The sequence below is a fragment of the Lingula anatina genome, chromosome 5 (assembly GCF_051362555.1).
Source record: "Lingula anatina isolate TDL-2025a chromosome 5, LinAna3.0, whole genome shotgun sequence".
NCBI lineage: Eukaryota > Metazoa > Brachiopoda > Lingulata > Lingulida > Lingulidae > Lingula > Lingula anatina.
Window position 1 is genome coordinate 4,944,688 of NC_141771.1, and position 17,347 is coordinate 4,962,034.

A 17,347-nucleotide genomic window follows, 5' to 3' on the forward strand; every position below is an offset into this window, starting at 1 on the left:
AACCCTTGAAGGGTTAGAAAAATAAGGATATTTTGCTTCGATTATTGCAAATTTCACTAGATTAGGATATGCAGTGGTGAATATTCATAATTGCAGCCTTTGAAGGGTTAGAAAAATACGAAAATTTATCTTCTCTTCATGGGATCTATAATTATTTCATAGAGTAGTCAACAGTATTCCCAGGGAACACTGTAATGGAAGATATACTGCATTTGTTGGTATCATTCTGAATTGGTAATTCTTCCAAGAGGAATTGAAATGAAATGGTTGCCTTAAATTTATGTAGATTAAAGACATCTATTTGAAATCAAATTAACATAGTCATATTTCAATCTATTTCTAGATTTACAATATTTGTCAGTAAGTGATCACTTAAGTTGGTCATTTTTTCTCTCTTCAGTAATGACAAGCTATAATGTATTTGAACTCTACATACTAGCAATTATATTTGGAAGTAAAGGTTAAAGCTAGTTGTGTATCAAAATAGCTATTTACCTTAAAATACAACATACTCTTTATTGCTACTTGAAAATAGTTGTAAAATAGAATGAGACTTCATATGAGGGTTGACTTGAAGTGAAGCTTTTATTTGATGTGGCAAGTTTTGAAAACATTAACATACCAGTATTAGTATATGCAAATCTGTTAGTTAACATGGTTTGTCCATATCTTTCCATATACCTGTATGTTAAATACAAAAAAAAAAAAAAAAGACACCTGACGTGGTGACTGATTAATGAAGGATTTTGCTAAAATTTTCAGGGTACATGTAGATCAAAAATGAGCTAAGTTAGAACTAATCAGATTGATTTTGGCGGTGATCCATTAATTAATTTATAATGTGAATTAAGGTGCCTTGGCGGAGGTCTGAGTTCTTGGCAGAGGTCTGAGTTTTGGAGTGTTTTTCTTAAGTTGTTATTATTGTGAAGTTGGAGGTCACACATTACCTGTATTTGCCTATACTGATAAGAAGTGAGTGTTGTTGATACCTCAGTCAGAGTTTACCTTAAAATTACTATCTAAAATGTTGTGTGATAGTTGTGTGATTGGTGTGGCTAATAAGGTTTGATAAAATAAGCATAGGAAATGTAGAACAAACTAATGATGAATAATGAATGGTCATTGATGGCAATAGATGATAACATATGGTAATAGATAATAACGCAGATAATGGTGATAATAATTAATGATAAATTTAAAACAATACAACGGGAAAATGTGTCAAATTGGCAATTTATAAATTAGTCCTTAAGTACAGAATATGGCGTGCAGTTATTGACATATTTCATAGATCAATAAAGTGTATAGAAAAAGCATTATATCTAATTGGCTGTGGCATAGCACACCAGGTTTTAAATAAGTTCCAGGTACCCAATGTAACAGAGAGACAATCAATAATCGGTTGCATGACGGATGTTCTCTGTTTCGTGACATAATGGAAGTTTAACTAAAATTGTTTTATTCTATTAGCTTATTAGAAGACCGTGCACTGCTCTGTTATTGGTGGTATTGTTTTATAGCAGACAGATGGATTTTAAATTATGATTATTGGTGTGGTTTAACATCAAGTTTTCTTTGATGATTCTCTTTGATAAAACGCAAAATAAATAAATATATTAAATGGTGACCAAATTGGGAGGAAAAAAATGAAAAAAAGTTTAGGCTGAATCACCCTGTGTTTGTGAAGGTGATGCTCAGGCACCCAGCATACATTGTTTATGGGCTATGCAATGATTCAGGATCTTTTTGATGGAAGAAATTGAGAATTTTGGGACATCGTCATAAATTTATAAAATTAGAACATTTCTATTGAGCAGTAGCAACTAAATTGGAAAGCAGGTTATATCCCATAGTTGTTTTCCTATCAGAAAAAGCATCACAAATGCTGCACAGATGGATTTTAATAAATCCAAAATTACATATCTGGAAAATCGATCATTTCCCCCACTGAAAAGATCGAGCCTTTACGAGGATAATACTCTGCTACTCAGGGTGTTAATCAGTTAAGTGCTGGACCTAATAAATAGGTCTCAGATTCTCCAAAGCCAAATCCAGATAGAAACGCACACTAAGCCACATAATGAGGCCCCTTAGCACATCTCAGAGTAATACCTCGCAAAAAAGCAGCTTCAATAAAAGCAGAATCGATTACTTAGCGCTCCTTCAGATACAGGATTGCAGAGTTATTAAGACCTAATATTGTAATCTTCTCGTCTCTGTCGGATCCTGTTGTTTATTTTAATATCTGAATCACATAATGAATATGTTTTTTGAAAGCGTGCTGGAAATTGATTCTTAAACTTTGAATGCACAGATCTATGCTATGACATATTTTTTTGTTAAAACTTGCTAGGGACTTGGGCTGATGATAAAAACAATTATTTAATGATGGAAGTGATTACGTGGGCCATAACAATATCATCTGACATATTTTTTTCGTTTAGATTGTGTAAAGACTATTTGATGATGCAAGTGATGGCATAACAATATAATATTAACAAACATTTGGGTTTTGTTTTAATGATGTGGAGGCTCCCTTGATGATGATAAAATAATTGTTTGATGGCACTATACTATGCTGTGCTACTACATATTTTTACTATTTTGATAATGCCAAAGGTTTGCAATGTGCCTTGCAATCTGGGAGGGGGAGGGGCTGGAAGGGACGTGGCTTAGTTTGCAAGGTATTGCATTCAGCATAGGTCAGGTGAAATAAGGGCACCTGTCAACTTCTTTGCTGACCCCTTATCTTCAGATGACAAGCCTGGTGATATGACATTGGTGCAATTTATCACAATCCAGCTGTTTTTATTCCACCTTTATGCCATGTTATTCTGTTTTGAAGTGTTTAACTGACCTAGGTAGTGAGTTAGACATGGCGATATTGATGGTGGATAGATGAGTATGCCAAGAAAATATTTCTTGACATGAAATGAACTTCTCTAAGGTCAATTTGTTATTTGTCAAGTGAGTTGCGTGCCACTGTCTTAAAAGATAACTCAGGCTAGAAGAGAGCTGGCCTGAAGGGAAGGTCTTGTGAGCCAAATTTTTGATTTGTCACCAAATCAAACATAAAGTGAAAAATAATAATAATAATAATAATAATAATAATAATAATAATAATAATAATAATAAATATTTTCTATATAAAATCTATATAAAATAATTGCGTGATTAAAATTGATGGACAAATGTGAAAAATGATAGAAAAGTGCACTTGAAATGCATTGGCACTTGTTTTGCTTCAAAATGAATTGACAAACTACCTCTGTAAAGGAGTATATCCTTCAATTTTCAAGAAGTGTAATCTTTTTCTGGTTATTTTTTTCACTTTGATAAAGTAACATGAGATGAAAAATATAAGCTATATGACTGTATTTTTCTAATATATTTTCATTAGACATATCTGTGAATATCCGTAAAAATCTATCAGTCGCCCTGGTAGAGGGTATATTTTCATGATGATACAACAAAATTTCCATGGCTCTCTCAGTATAAGGCTTTGCAATTTGCTAGGCAATATCAAAGCATCACTTTTATGTCAATACTTCAAAAGATTTTTTGAACATCAGTGAACAGCCATCCTTCAGAAAAAAAAATGACACTAGGGGATTTCTCAAAAATGTCATTAAAGTTTAAGTGTGAAAATATTGGAACCGTACAGAAAAGTGAATAATTTTGGTCACATCAGTGACACTTAGGCTGTATTTCCAGAGCTTTTAGATCGATCTATCCCCGTGGGGAGTCTCACTAGATTACTGTCAGATAATCCAGCTTAAATGTCCGTCCCGCCTACAACAAGCTGTAAGGGGGGTAATTAACTTTTGTGTCCGCCCGGCTGACAGCTATTTAGCGTGAACCCCCAGGGAGTTAGGTCGATCTAAAGTAGATCGATCTAATCTCTGGAAATGGGGTCTTAAAGATTTTTTGAAATGTTTACATAAATGTTTTTTTTAATCAATTTTAATAACTATTTTTTTCTTGCAATATTGGAGGTTACTGTAGCACAAAATAGCTTGAAATAATAGGGTCAAGACAAAGTAATGCAAATATTTCACAAAATGTGTGTATCTCTGATCTGACTCCAGTAGTTCCAGTGAAATGACCCACTGGATATCCTGCAAATATCCTGTCCTATGTATTGTTTGATAACCTTCTGAGATGGTCCCCGCAGTGATTATTATCGACTTTTATTAATGCGACAAAAACCTTAAAAGATTGCAATCACACAAACTTGTCAGAAAGCATTTCATTGGCTGCTGTCCTTATAAGATCATCCTTTTTTTTTAAACCAACTTCAAAATTTCCATTGACTATTCTGACAAAAGTGGGTCTTCTTTTTATTACGTGAAGCAAAATAACATTTGGAAGAGAAATTGCTTTATGTTATAAAGGAAGGTGATCTAATTTGACAATAGTTAAAGGCATTTTTTTCTTACAACAAGGAAATCAATCACTCGGGGAAGTGCTTTTCCTGGACAAACCTGTTTTTTTAAAATGAATTTCCTTGTTATGTCTGTTCTTCTCTGGACTTTCATTCTCATTAGGAAATTTTTCTGACAGAAAGATACTTGATTGGTAAATAGCTTTCATTAATAATGTGTTGTTTTATCAATGATTTGAAAGTGATAAATGGGTCTTAATGTGATTGCATGATTTGACGTAGAGAAAAATTGCTTCTATTGACCAAAAAACTTACGTTTGCCAAATAGATCTAAATGCAAAGGACTTAACAGAATCTACAATTGGCAATTTATAGAAAGGATATAATGCATATATATCACAAAAAAAAAAAAAAAAAAAAAAAAATTGTTTGTCATAAAAACAAAGGTGGTCCCAGATTGTGATTGTGTTAGCTGTGCAACAACCACTGGAAGATGAACCATGTGCAGCATTGATGATCTTTGAGATCTTTTCAGCTATCCAGAGAGTAGTTCTTAATAATTCTCCTGTTACATGGTTACAAAGCTTGGTAAAGCTCAAAAGAGATTTAAAGAAATTGCTCTGACAAGTCTTAAGTGTGCGTGTAATTGGCAACAAGAGTATTAATGACAGTGCTTGACATTAGTGGTTTGAAAATTCAGTGTTTTTTTCTCTCAGATTGTTTGTGTAGTAGCACTGACTTAGATGAGGCGTTGACAGGTTTTATCAATTATTTTAAGTCACTTAAACAGTTATGAATATCAACACATTTATAAATATTCATAATGAGCATAATTGTTTTTGATCCCATGATTTAAAAGTATTTTCATTATGGAATTGCGTGCCATAAAAAGTCGTAAATTTTATCGGTCTGTCATGTCCAGCAGCCTGCTGTAGCCTGGTGACAGTGGCATATTTAATATTTCCTGCGTAAGTGGCAACATTATGTCCAGTCACCTTCAACGACCCGCGTAAACAGACTAATTAAACTGGAATGAACCCTTAAAAGAACGGAATAACAAGTGACTGCGTTATGATTACTTTCAGCAACAATTGGAGTCGTGGCTATAAATCAGACAGTTGTCCAGCATTTTTATCTGGCTTTAAGTCATCTCATACAGATGAATTGTTTTTCATCACAGTTAGAGTATTTATCAGAAATCATGTGATATAATGTATATTTATAGTTTCACAAAGATGATCTGTTTTATTTATTTGTTTACTGCAATATCAGTATGCAATTATCAAGCCTTACTGCAGAATTAAGATAAGATTTTCCTCTCACAGATGTTTATTTCTTCAGCACACTATCTGGCTTGCTATTTCTCTAATTTTGATTTGTGTTTAAGAGCCTTGATTTCTTGGCCTGGTTTGTGAACTTATCCACAATCGCACTTTTTTAACAAGTGAAGAAAAATTAATGAAAAATAAAAATGCACCAACATGTTCCTAAGAAACCACATCTGCTAGTTTTTCTCATCACATTTCTGTCATTTTTCTATATCGTGTCCAGTTCTTGATTTAAGAAGTCGCACACTCCTAGAGATGTGAATAAATGGCAGAAATAATTCTTTCTTTCCCTCACATCAAATTATTTGCTTTTAATATCGATAAAATGCCACATCTCCCAAAAATTGATATTCAACTGGAAACAAAACAGAGATAAAATAGGAAATCTATCTCGCTCTGAACGGCGCCGTGGGTGGGAAGAAAATACCCTCAGGATAAAGACGACCTCATGATCAGAATGAATTCTGACAAAATCTGTGAGTTGAATAGAGAATTAATGAAAGCCATTCACCAAAGCTGACTTGTTTTGCAGTTAGGAAAGTGCACTTGGCTTGGGTCAGATATATATATATGGAGGAAGGAAATGATTTAAGGTGCACTTCCATCTAAAATGTGATGTTTTAACTTAGCTGGGTTGTTTTTTAACTGCCAGAGGAAAAGATATAAATTAAAGAATTTGACTTGGTCTTGATAAAGCAATTAGCAAGACCTGCCATTTTTATTGCTAAAAATATATTGTGTTATTATAGATGATGTTATGATCATAATCAAAAATGCATTCACAGATATCAAAAATTAACCTTCAATGTTGCTATTCATCAAATTTAGAATGCTTTTTCTCAGATGAATTTCTGACATTCTGGTCGATGTATCTTGGTAACACATTCATATCATTAAATCAGTTGAAGATGTTCACTTGTATTTTACTTGGTGCTTAAAAAGATTTATTACTAGGAGTTGTTTTGACAGTCTGTGGCCAAGCAGAAGACGCTTGTTTACTGGGAGTCTTTCTGTTATGAGTCTTTCTGTTGGGCAGACCCATGGAAAATCCATTATTATTTTTATTATCCACTAGGGAAAGTAATCATCCTCAGTAATAGCATTCCAAGAAGCATGGGTTTAATTTGAAATGAAGTTTACTAAGAGAAGAGTCATAGCAGTCATTGTCAGGTGAAAGTAATAATTCATAATATTTGAGCAACTTCAAATGATAGTCCACCCCCACTCTTCAAAAAAAAAAAAAAAAAAAAAAAAAAAAAGTTAAGAAATACGAAGAAAATGCTTAACTATTTTTGATTCCAAAGTTCTGAAAAGCAGCATGCCTTCATGCTAGAAGGCAAATTGATGTCAGTCTGAAAATGATAAATCTTGAAAAATGTCCGAAAAATGAAGCACTTGTTATTTAAAATAATTACTGTATTAAAAGCATATCTCATCTCTTGGCCATACAAAGCCCACGTCATGGCTCAGTTCATATCCTCAAACACATCCATAACAAGGTTTGAAAGAAATCTAAGTATACATAACATATTGTGGTAAATGGTTCTCAGATATCCTATCTCTTTTGTAACAAGAAGCAGAGAGAAATGAACCGAGCTTCATATTTTCCATCCGTTATGTCAGCAAAAAGAATATTTTATGAAAGATTTCTGCCACTTTATTAGAAATTTGAGAAGATAATGATTCTGTTTTATAGGAGATGAATCGATCTCGCTGTTGTCTCTGCTTCCTGCTTTCTGTTGCTTCCTCCTCTTTTTTCCTTCACATTAAAAAAAGAGCAATTGTGCAAAGAAAAAGAATTGCGCACACACACACACACACACACACACACACACACACACACACACACACACACACACACACCTGTCCTTTTCTAATACCCAAGAAAATAAGCCATTCCTTTGGTCTTTTTTTCTCTGAATAAGATAAAACAGATGGATTAATAAGTTAATAAAAGAAAATTGAACGATTAAAAGAAATGAAACAATGGATTAGTTTTTTGAGCATTTGAGATGGACAAGCTTTTCCATTCATTTCGAATTGTTTAGTTTATTTGTTTGCATTCAGGCACGCGTGTGAGTGCTTACATGTCTGTGTGTATGTATGTGCTCATATGCATTTTCTCATATGCATGTACACGTGTGTTGTTTATGTTTAAGCATGTGTGTGTGCGCATGTGTTTGTGTGTGTGTGTGTGTGTGCACGCAAGCACGTGTGTGTTAGCAAGTGGGAGAGGCAATCCATGGCATGGCAATCATCAGAAGTTTTTATTTGTCTACTGTCTAATATTTACGCCATTTCCAGTAACTCAATTACCCAGTTCGTGATGTTATTATTGTTCAACACCTGAAGCCAATTGCAGAGAGACCACAGTTGAGATTATCTGTGAAAGCAATAAAAGTCCTAGTAGTGGTTGTTGTTGAGTGCTTTCCTTAGCAAATTGCTATGAAATGGTCATTGCCAAATGGTCATTGCCAACAATGTTGATGAAAAAATATTGCCTTTCATCGCAATTCAAGTCCATAATAACGACTGTCTTCTGTAAACTTGTCAACACATTTTACTGGCTTAGCAGTAAAGCCATTACTAGTATTGATGCTGGAATTGTAAAATGATTTGTATTTTTTATCTGTTATGGGAATCCAAATGTCTGTCTTACAATCTGTTTTCTTCCTGAACTAGAGCCAGTATTGGTGTTTTATGAAGCTAGCAATTGCCTTTAGTTGATGGCTTAAATAACGAGTGGTCTATAGATACTTTCCTTGAAAACAATACAGTGTAATGGCATTGCAGTTATTGTTGGTGTAATGGTGGTGAACTGTATAGACAGATGCTGCATTTGAAGTCACCTTAATCTCTCTCTCTCTCTCTTTCTCTGTCTCTGTCTCCAGAGCCAAGATCTAATACTGTAAGATCTAATACTTGCAGGCCCCACCATTTATACAGTGTTGTTTATAACATTGTTTTCCTCTGTGCTTTTATGTTAATTACTGACTGCAAACACAATCTCTCATGTCTTAACAGTTGAGTTTTACAGCTGAAAAAAAAAAGTTGTTTTATAGAAACGGGAACTGGTGGAGTTGTTTTAGTAAAGTGCATATGATTAATGACTTAAAATCACTTTGTATTGCTTAAAGCAAGACTGTGATAACTCTTCATAATATTTGGAGATAGTGTTAAAACACCTTGATGAAACAAGTGATTTTGACAAATTGCATTGTTTAAACAAACTTTGCTATCATGGAGTATATCAGGTACATTGTTTGACTTCTAATGAGTCAGATAAAGCAGCTGCTGTTATCATGTGAGATGAAATCTAATCAAAACTTTCACTCAACAATGCACACACTGCTCCCGTGGCGCCATTTTGTCTGCCAATTCAGGACATTCACCTCCGCTGAATTGTCTCACCATCCTGATGCTCTGATTGGCTGTTAGGCACCTGCCGTAGGGTGTGGGTTTTACAGCATCCCAACCTCGCCGACCTTTACCATGCTGCAGCTGCTGTGACAGTTTTTCTTAAAAAGGTTGAAGACAGTGAGTGGTCTCAGTCATTTACTTAAGGACAATGTGGGAGATAGAGATAATGAGGGATACTGTATTCTGTATGTTACGTTTGGTGTGAAACTGCATCTACGTGACAGGGTTTCTGATTTTTGTCAATGCAAATCTTGATGCAAAAGTAGACAAAGAACTCTGAGGAAAAGTTAAAAAAGTTGCATGCATGGCCATAAGCTCATTATAGCCCGGTGTCAACCAAAACTTAGTCTGCATCACATCAAGCTAGGGGTTAGAGCATTTCAAAGACAGATATAATGATATTTATGAAGCCTATCAATAATATGGACAGTGACCAAACAGACTGAAGTTCAAGACACTGTGCTAAGTTATTCATCAATTTTCGACTCTCACTCTTTGATCTCTAATTCAAGGAAATGCATTCGTTGCCACACTGGGCTTGGACTTGAGCTAAAGAATGATGATTTGATAATGACGGGTCATAGAAACTGACAACTGAAATCTCAAGGCTGCTCATCTCAAAATCTTTTGAACACCAATAAACTACATCGCCTCATCTGATGTCATCATTCCAAGGAAAAATAAAGAAAAAAAAATTGATCTTGCTGCTGGAAATAATAATCTAAGGACAATACTGTAGGTTATACTTGGTTTGCAGGGGGGTCACCTGGAGCTCTTTCAAAATAAATTCATCATTAATAATAACTTCACAGGCCTCATGTGGCTCCATAAAACTGACTAGGAATATGTTTGTGTCTTTTTTTTATGGTGACACGGCAAAATGGACAAGGATTGATAGTGGGTTATACAGAGTTGAGAAAGGCAAGTTTTTTGCATGCATGGTGCTCAATATTTTTTTAAAATACCCAGATTCAAGGTCAGATATACGTGTTTGCTGTCTGCACCACTTGGAGGAAGGTAAAATATATAATAACCGTGTAATTGCAAAGAAGCACACATAAAATTGGGGCATGATAAGCAGTTTAAAAATCTTGTGACCCTCCTGGGACGCAAACACCTGAGGGATATGTTTGAAAACGTCGAAGTAGGGAATGAAGGAAGGAACATGACACCCTTTGTCAACTTAAAAATACTGAACAAAGCAAGACAAGTTTAAAGAACATGTCAGATACTGAATGGAGGCGAAGTTTATGTTATAATATTGACTTGCTGCATTTTGTATTAGTTGTTGTGGAATACCAACATTGCGGTAGACTTGTGTTGAAGTAAAACAAGTGTATGCTGTCATGTGTTAAGAAAGAAAGTTATGCGTCGTGCTTTAATATTGACTTAGTGCAGGAAAGGTGGAATATGAGCTCTGGTCATTTGAGGATATTTGAGGATATTTACTCAGGCAAACCTTCTCTTGGATACACAAAAACAGTAACATAAGGGATGAAAGTCAATAAGTAGGCCTATTATCTCTTTGGAGTTCAGTTTAAGGATCAGCATATATCTGCACCCCACGTCATCTGGGATGTTCGGAGAGCTCTCAAAAACAATTTCACGTTACTGATTTATCAAAGTAGCCTGTGTAGTTTTGATATTAACCAGGCGAGTTGAGCCCCAGGTGATTTTAGAAAAAAAATATTTGACGGGGAACTCTGATATGAGGGACTCGAGGAAGAGAGGCAGTGGGATTATAGAGATCCACACACCAATGTTACCAGGCATGCTATAAGCACACACAGGTATAAGGACACTTCAGGGGCACCTTTAGTGGTTTATATTTTTGGGATTTTGTTTTTTATGAGCCCATTTTTCCTCTCTGGAAGGGGTTTTCATATGGTACATGCCTTTAGGCAGGCAAACAGTGACATTGCTGCCTCAACAGATGCAACAGATAGACACGTTTTTCATGTAAAAAAGCAACTGTGGAATTAATCAGCCAATGGTTTGGTCTGTAGCTGATAATCTTGGAACAGCTCGTGACATGCGCTGGATTGGGGTCACCCCTCCACACAATGCATTATACAGTGACTGTCCAAGGACGAACCCGGTGACATTTTGCTTTAATGAGGGGACATTCACTTGTCTGACATAAATTTTCAGTGAGTCAGCACTTTTTTTGACACTTGGGGCATTTTTGCTATAAATTGCAGATGTGCGTGCACGGGCACTGCTAGACGTAGTGGAGACGGACTTTTGTTTGTGCCTATTGAACAGGTGCCCCAGTGCTCTGAAGTGTGGTGTTGTCACGGAGGTCTGGTTTTGGCGAGACCGTGTTGCGGAGACGGCTGAATATTTGTGTACAAAAAGGCTTACCTGGTGATTATTTCAATAGGTACAGCTATAGCATACTGCTATCATATTGTGTCTGATTTAAGATCTTGTTTAGTACTGTTGTTAATGCAGACACACATCACTGATGCAGTACGGTACTTTTGTTTTGTACTAGAAACTATAATTTGTAAATTTACCAGGATTTAACAGCACTTTGTCAATTAAGAGGAAAATGATATTGTCTGTTGACATATGACCTAGAGGATATATTATCTTAAATCAGTTTATGTCTGACAACTCACTGCCCAGACAAAAACTCTGCAGAGTACAGTTTTAATTGAGCAACTCCTCTGCAAGACAACAAGCTGCCAACTTTAAATTGACTGATTATTTATTGAGATACGGGAAGGCAATGTGGATGGGTCTTCTCTCCACATTGATCAGTCTTAGTTTCCCATGTATTTAACACTGACAATTACAGAGAGGTAATCAATCGAGAGAGAAGAGGAGCTACAACCTTTGGGGCAAAAGAGCAAAACAGGCAAAGACATTTGGCAGACAGCCATAAATTTCCCAGGAATTCTAAGGAATTTTACGTTGTACCATTGAACAAATTTATTTGATTCAGAACTGTAGTTGGTAAGGATCTTCAGATGTGTTGGAATTTGTCTATGCTCGGCTCAACAAGATCCAGGAATTTCTAGGAATTGTAGGACCACTTGCATAGCAGCAGGACTTTCTATAGTTGTAAGACATTAATTTGTTTCCTTGAGGAGACATCAAAGATTCGTGCTGAAGTGATAATGCATGGCATTTCATTTTGTGCAGATAAAATTGGTTATATATTTGGCAAATTACTCCAATGGACAATGAAATAAGGTCACATAGATATAAAGCATTTAAGAGGGAAGGTTAGAGATTCTGGGTAAAATTTTGGAAGAATTTCTCTCAGCACCACATTGGAATTTTATCGAATGGACAAACAAATGTGACAAAAGAAAGGCACCAACTTTGTGTCTGGGGACTTGTGTATTAGAATGGTTTACACCTCTACTGGGACAACTTTCACATTTGACATTGTCATATTGCCTCAGTTGTCTAGTTTAACTCTCAGACGTACAATTTTTTAAAAGTACTTGGCAGCTCTGATCTGCCGAGAGATGTATGCTAAGACCTCCAGGCTGTACTTAACACGTTTTAACAATCTTACATACACCATATCTGCTTAGTTGGCAGCACGCGACGCCTTATTGAGACATATTGGATTATAGGCCCAGCTGTGTGCGTTCTAGTGAGGATGGTCTTGGTTTGAGCACCTCTAGGTGAACATTAACACTACTTAACACGTATAACCATTGATGTCACTTAGATAAAGCTCTGATCACTTACCTGGACTTGATAAACACAAGATATCGTTCCGCATTACCAGGACTGAAGCTGATATTGATATATACTGTGGCCTGAGAAGTATTTATTGGGGATTGCTGGGCTGAAGATTATCCAGGCGATTGTACTTAGGATACATAAATTATTATTATCTGGATTGGGAGGTTTGTGACAGAGGTAGCTACAGGGAGAACTCGCAGCACTTTGTTCAGCATTGTTCTCCAGTGCCATTTAGACACTTCGATAGTTGCATGGAATTTCTCCGCAGGCATTCTCAGTAAATCCTGGATGTTTTTTATCTAATCAAATTCACTCTGGGTGAATACCATAAACAACAGACCAGGAATTTTTATTGAGGAAGGGGTATTTTTATATACATAGACAGTTTCAGTCTAGGGTTTGAGGTGAAAATATCAGGGAAAATGTACTCGCTGAGGAAACAACACCCCACTCATACCATACAGGAGGACGTCTTAGATGACTGTTATGATAGAGAGGTAGGGGATCACATTAAATTACACATATATATCATCTAATTATCCATTCATCTGTCCATCCTTTCATTCATTCTTTTGTCCATCTGTCCATCTGTCATTTGTTCATCTATTCCCATCCATAAATCTTTATCTTTCTTTTCTTTTTGACTCCACCCATCTGTCCATTCTTTACTAGTGTTTGATTCATATTAATATATATATATATATCAACATTTTACTTCTTTTTTATCACTGTGCTTTTCCATGTTCAATCAATCATTCATTCATTCATTCATTCATTCATTCATTCTTTATGACCTCAATAAATGTTTATGAATTATTAAAAAAAAAAAAATAAGATTCATTTGCAAAGATTCCTTGTGCTGAATATGTCTGACACAGAATTCTATGCATGTAATGAGGCTTACCATTACATAGATTAAGAAAAAGATATACGAACATAATATATAACATGATATAATATTAAAGCATGAATGGCAAACTGTCAAGTCTTCCAGCATGTCTAAGTGTTACAAGGCATGTGTTAGAGTTGAACACTCACCGTGCTATTCAGATATGTTTAAACAGGCATAAAATATACATTTATGACTTTATAGTGTGGTTTATCACACAGTTACTGTCAGGAAGACATGCTTGACATTTTGCAGTTAACTTTATCTGAATATTTTTTTTTTGATGGAATAGGATCTTTTTAAAAATCATTTATATTTATATAGAACTTTGTATTTGTACACAGGAAAAATAGTCTAATAGTCTAATAGTCAGGTATTAGAAGCCCTGGTAAATTTTCTAAGTGGCAAAGGACATTTCTTTCTGGGACCTTAGGATTTGGATTGTGTCTTTGATTAGTGAGGAAGGTGTCGTAAATGTTGTCATTTGTGCTTATATTAAACTTGACATCCCCTAACCTGTACACTCAGCTTAAAATCTGACTTTTTAAAAATATCTTTTTCACTGGTGTTTATTTCATATATTGGACATAAGTGCTGGTTTAGCTCTTTTTGATTTTCAAAGATATACACCTGTCTGCACATATTTAAAAGTGACTTAGATTTTTAATTTTAATTAATTTTTTAATTTTTAATTTAGCTGTCATATGTTAAAAAGATTTTTTGTCATACATAATAGTGATAACGCTATAACAAGAGGATGATGGACTTTTAGGCTTCGTTCACATGCAATGTCTATTTTCTAATTTCTATTTTCTATTTGCGCTATCTTATGATCACGGTCTGTGTCCTGAATATCCCGCAGCGTAATTACTGGCAGCGCGAGCCAGTTACTTATAGTAACTTATAGTAACTGGCTCGCGCTGCCAGTAATTACGCCGCGGGATATTCAGGCCACACACCGTGATCATAAGACATACCGCAAATAGAAAATAGAATTTAGAAAATAGACATTGCATGTGAACGAAGCCTTAGTCTAAACTTTGAAATGCTTTACAAATTATGTGAATATTATGACAACTAAATCACTCCAATTGTTCCCCTGCTGCGTACATCAGTGCGTGGTATGTAACTAAAACTAGCTATAGTCCACCTGAAATCAAAATTGATTTGTTTTCAGCGTATCTTCTGAGGCCCCTAGGTGTTTTACGTCCTTTTTGGCCTTTGGAAATATGAATCGGTATTTCTGGTACATATTTGCACTGCACCAGGTGAAAGTGCACCCGTGTCATTTTTAAGAGCTTTGAAATAAAATTTTGTTAGAATTTTCAAGGATTATTTTATTAAGAATATTTAGATGATTATAAATGCAATGTCAGCACCTAACTTTCACAAAAGTATGCAACTGTTTGATCATGTGATCATGTTTTTCTTTACTGCAACTTTGAGCAATTCTTAAAACTTTCTAAAATTCACTTTAGAAGTTAAGGACCAAGATAACTCTTAAAATCAAAAACCGGCTAAAATCATGATTCAATAGAATTGATACCAGATAACCTAATTTTGTAATTTGTATCTTTTGATCCCTTAATGAATTGATAGTGTCAAGGCATTGTGCACAGATGTTCACTCTAAAAGACTTATCTTTGCCGTGAGATAGAAGAGGCCGTAGCATACTAAAGGTACAGTTCTACTAGATTTACTACATGCAATATTCCACTTCCCCATCGTTTGTATAGCTCAAGGGCAGCAACTTAAAAAGTAGCCTTCTGCTTTTATTTGATCGTACCCATGTAGTTATAATGCCCAGCTTTATTCATGCGATAACCTTGTGATCCAGAAACTCACCTTACCTATCCCACACACATTGTTTATGTTTTATCTAAAACTATGGGAATATATTGATATGATTACTAGTATAATGATAATGATCGTAACAATTAATGAAAATTATTATCATGAAGAATTCATAATGCATTCAAAATAACCCATTCCAATAGACATAACATTTATTAAAATTACAATATTGTGAAATGAACCTAGCCTGTCAGGTAATTTTTGCCTTTTATTGCAGTGGTCTGCTATGATATTGCTAACATTGTTCTGGTTAATAACACCACTGGCATAGTAATTGATGTAAATGTTAGTTCTGTAATCACAATCTGTCTCAGCTAACACAATTAAGTACATCAGACATACAGGTAATATAAACTCGGTTATCTTGTTATTGGAGAGAATCGGTGTTGTAATAACCCCCTTAATTTGTTCAATCACTTATGCTTCTGTTTGTGGGTTTACACATAAATAAAAAATAACAAAAAATCTTGAACAACATATATTTGAATGGTAGAGGTGTGTGAAAATTTGGGAAAAATTGGTGAAACTGGGGAAACTTTCAGACTGCCATTTAATGTTAATAAAGGCAGTTTTAATGAAACAGTGTTTTTGCCCAGTGTTGGCAGTTTTTTTTTTTTTTTTTTTTTTTTTGGGGGGGGGGGGTATTCAGATAAACTTTAAAAAATTATTTCCTTTACTGCTTGCCTTTCAGCATTATTCTCTTTTTTTGCCTCTCTCATCTTTGCATATAACTTGATTGAAAAACATTTTGTCAGTCCCATTTACAATCATATTTATCTCTAGGGAGGAAAAAAAATTCTTATGCACTACTGTCTAATCAAACATGCAATAAATTCTGGGGACAGTTATTGCCTACTGCAGTAAAACTATAAGAGGATCTTTACTAGCAGTAGCCAGCGATTTTCAGTCGATTTTTTTCTGAGAATTGTTTTCCTGGTTGATTTTATATCCAACTTATCAAAATGAGTCATTAATGTAATGACTTCACTATCAGCCATCACAGACACACTTAGATACAAAAAAATTCAAAATCTGCTGATACTTTACGGCAATGTTCACCCCTAATTTGTTTTTTCTCATTGTTTCGTGACTACAACTTATCAATTTTTGCATCAATAACTTATGAATGGCCATTAGTTTGCTTTTAACTGTGCCTTCAATGAAGGAAATGTATTTGCCTCATGTGGCAGTTGGGAATGTTTTATGAATGCCAATTATTTCAGAAGCTTTATTATCAGACTATCTGCTGAATGTGCACTTAACTTAGGTGGCAATATCTGTATTTGATTACTTTTTTATTTGAATGACAAGATTTTTTTGTCTGTTTTTGGCAAACCTATTTACATATTTATGTATTTTTCCCTGCTGCAAGACACAATTCACTTTGTTTTTGTTGGAGACTTGAGTGGAGAGTTTTGTGAAATTTGTCACTTTGAAGTAGACTGGGGCAATTTTAGCTAATTCGATATGAAATGGTGAGTGTTGTTCCTAAAGGCAAAGATGGAGTATAGAATAAGATTATCAGAGAAGACTTTTTACTTTATAATACTGTTAATATGAGAGGAATGTTAAAAGACAAGCATGAAGATAGGTGAAAGTTAGTAGTAAGGCTTCTAGATCAAGACAAACCAGGTAGTTCACGTACAGCTAGCTGACTATGCAAGCCATAATGTGTACTTTTTAACGTAATTTAGTAAATAAAAGTCCTTGCGTCTCTGGCGTATTTAGTCCTTTACAGCTAATTTCCTCAGAATAGCTGCTGGT

General features: G+C 34.9%; 1 protein-coding gene across 7 annotated transcripts in view; it reads left to right on the forward strand.

The window, feature by feature from the left end:
* Nucleotides 1–17,347, forward strand: part of LOC106170538 (uncharacterized) — a 192,248-nt gene that overhangs the window by 91,546 nt on the left and 83,355 nt on the right. The window lies entirely within an intron of this gene.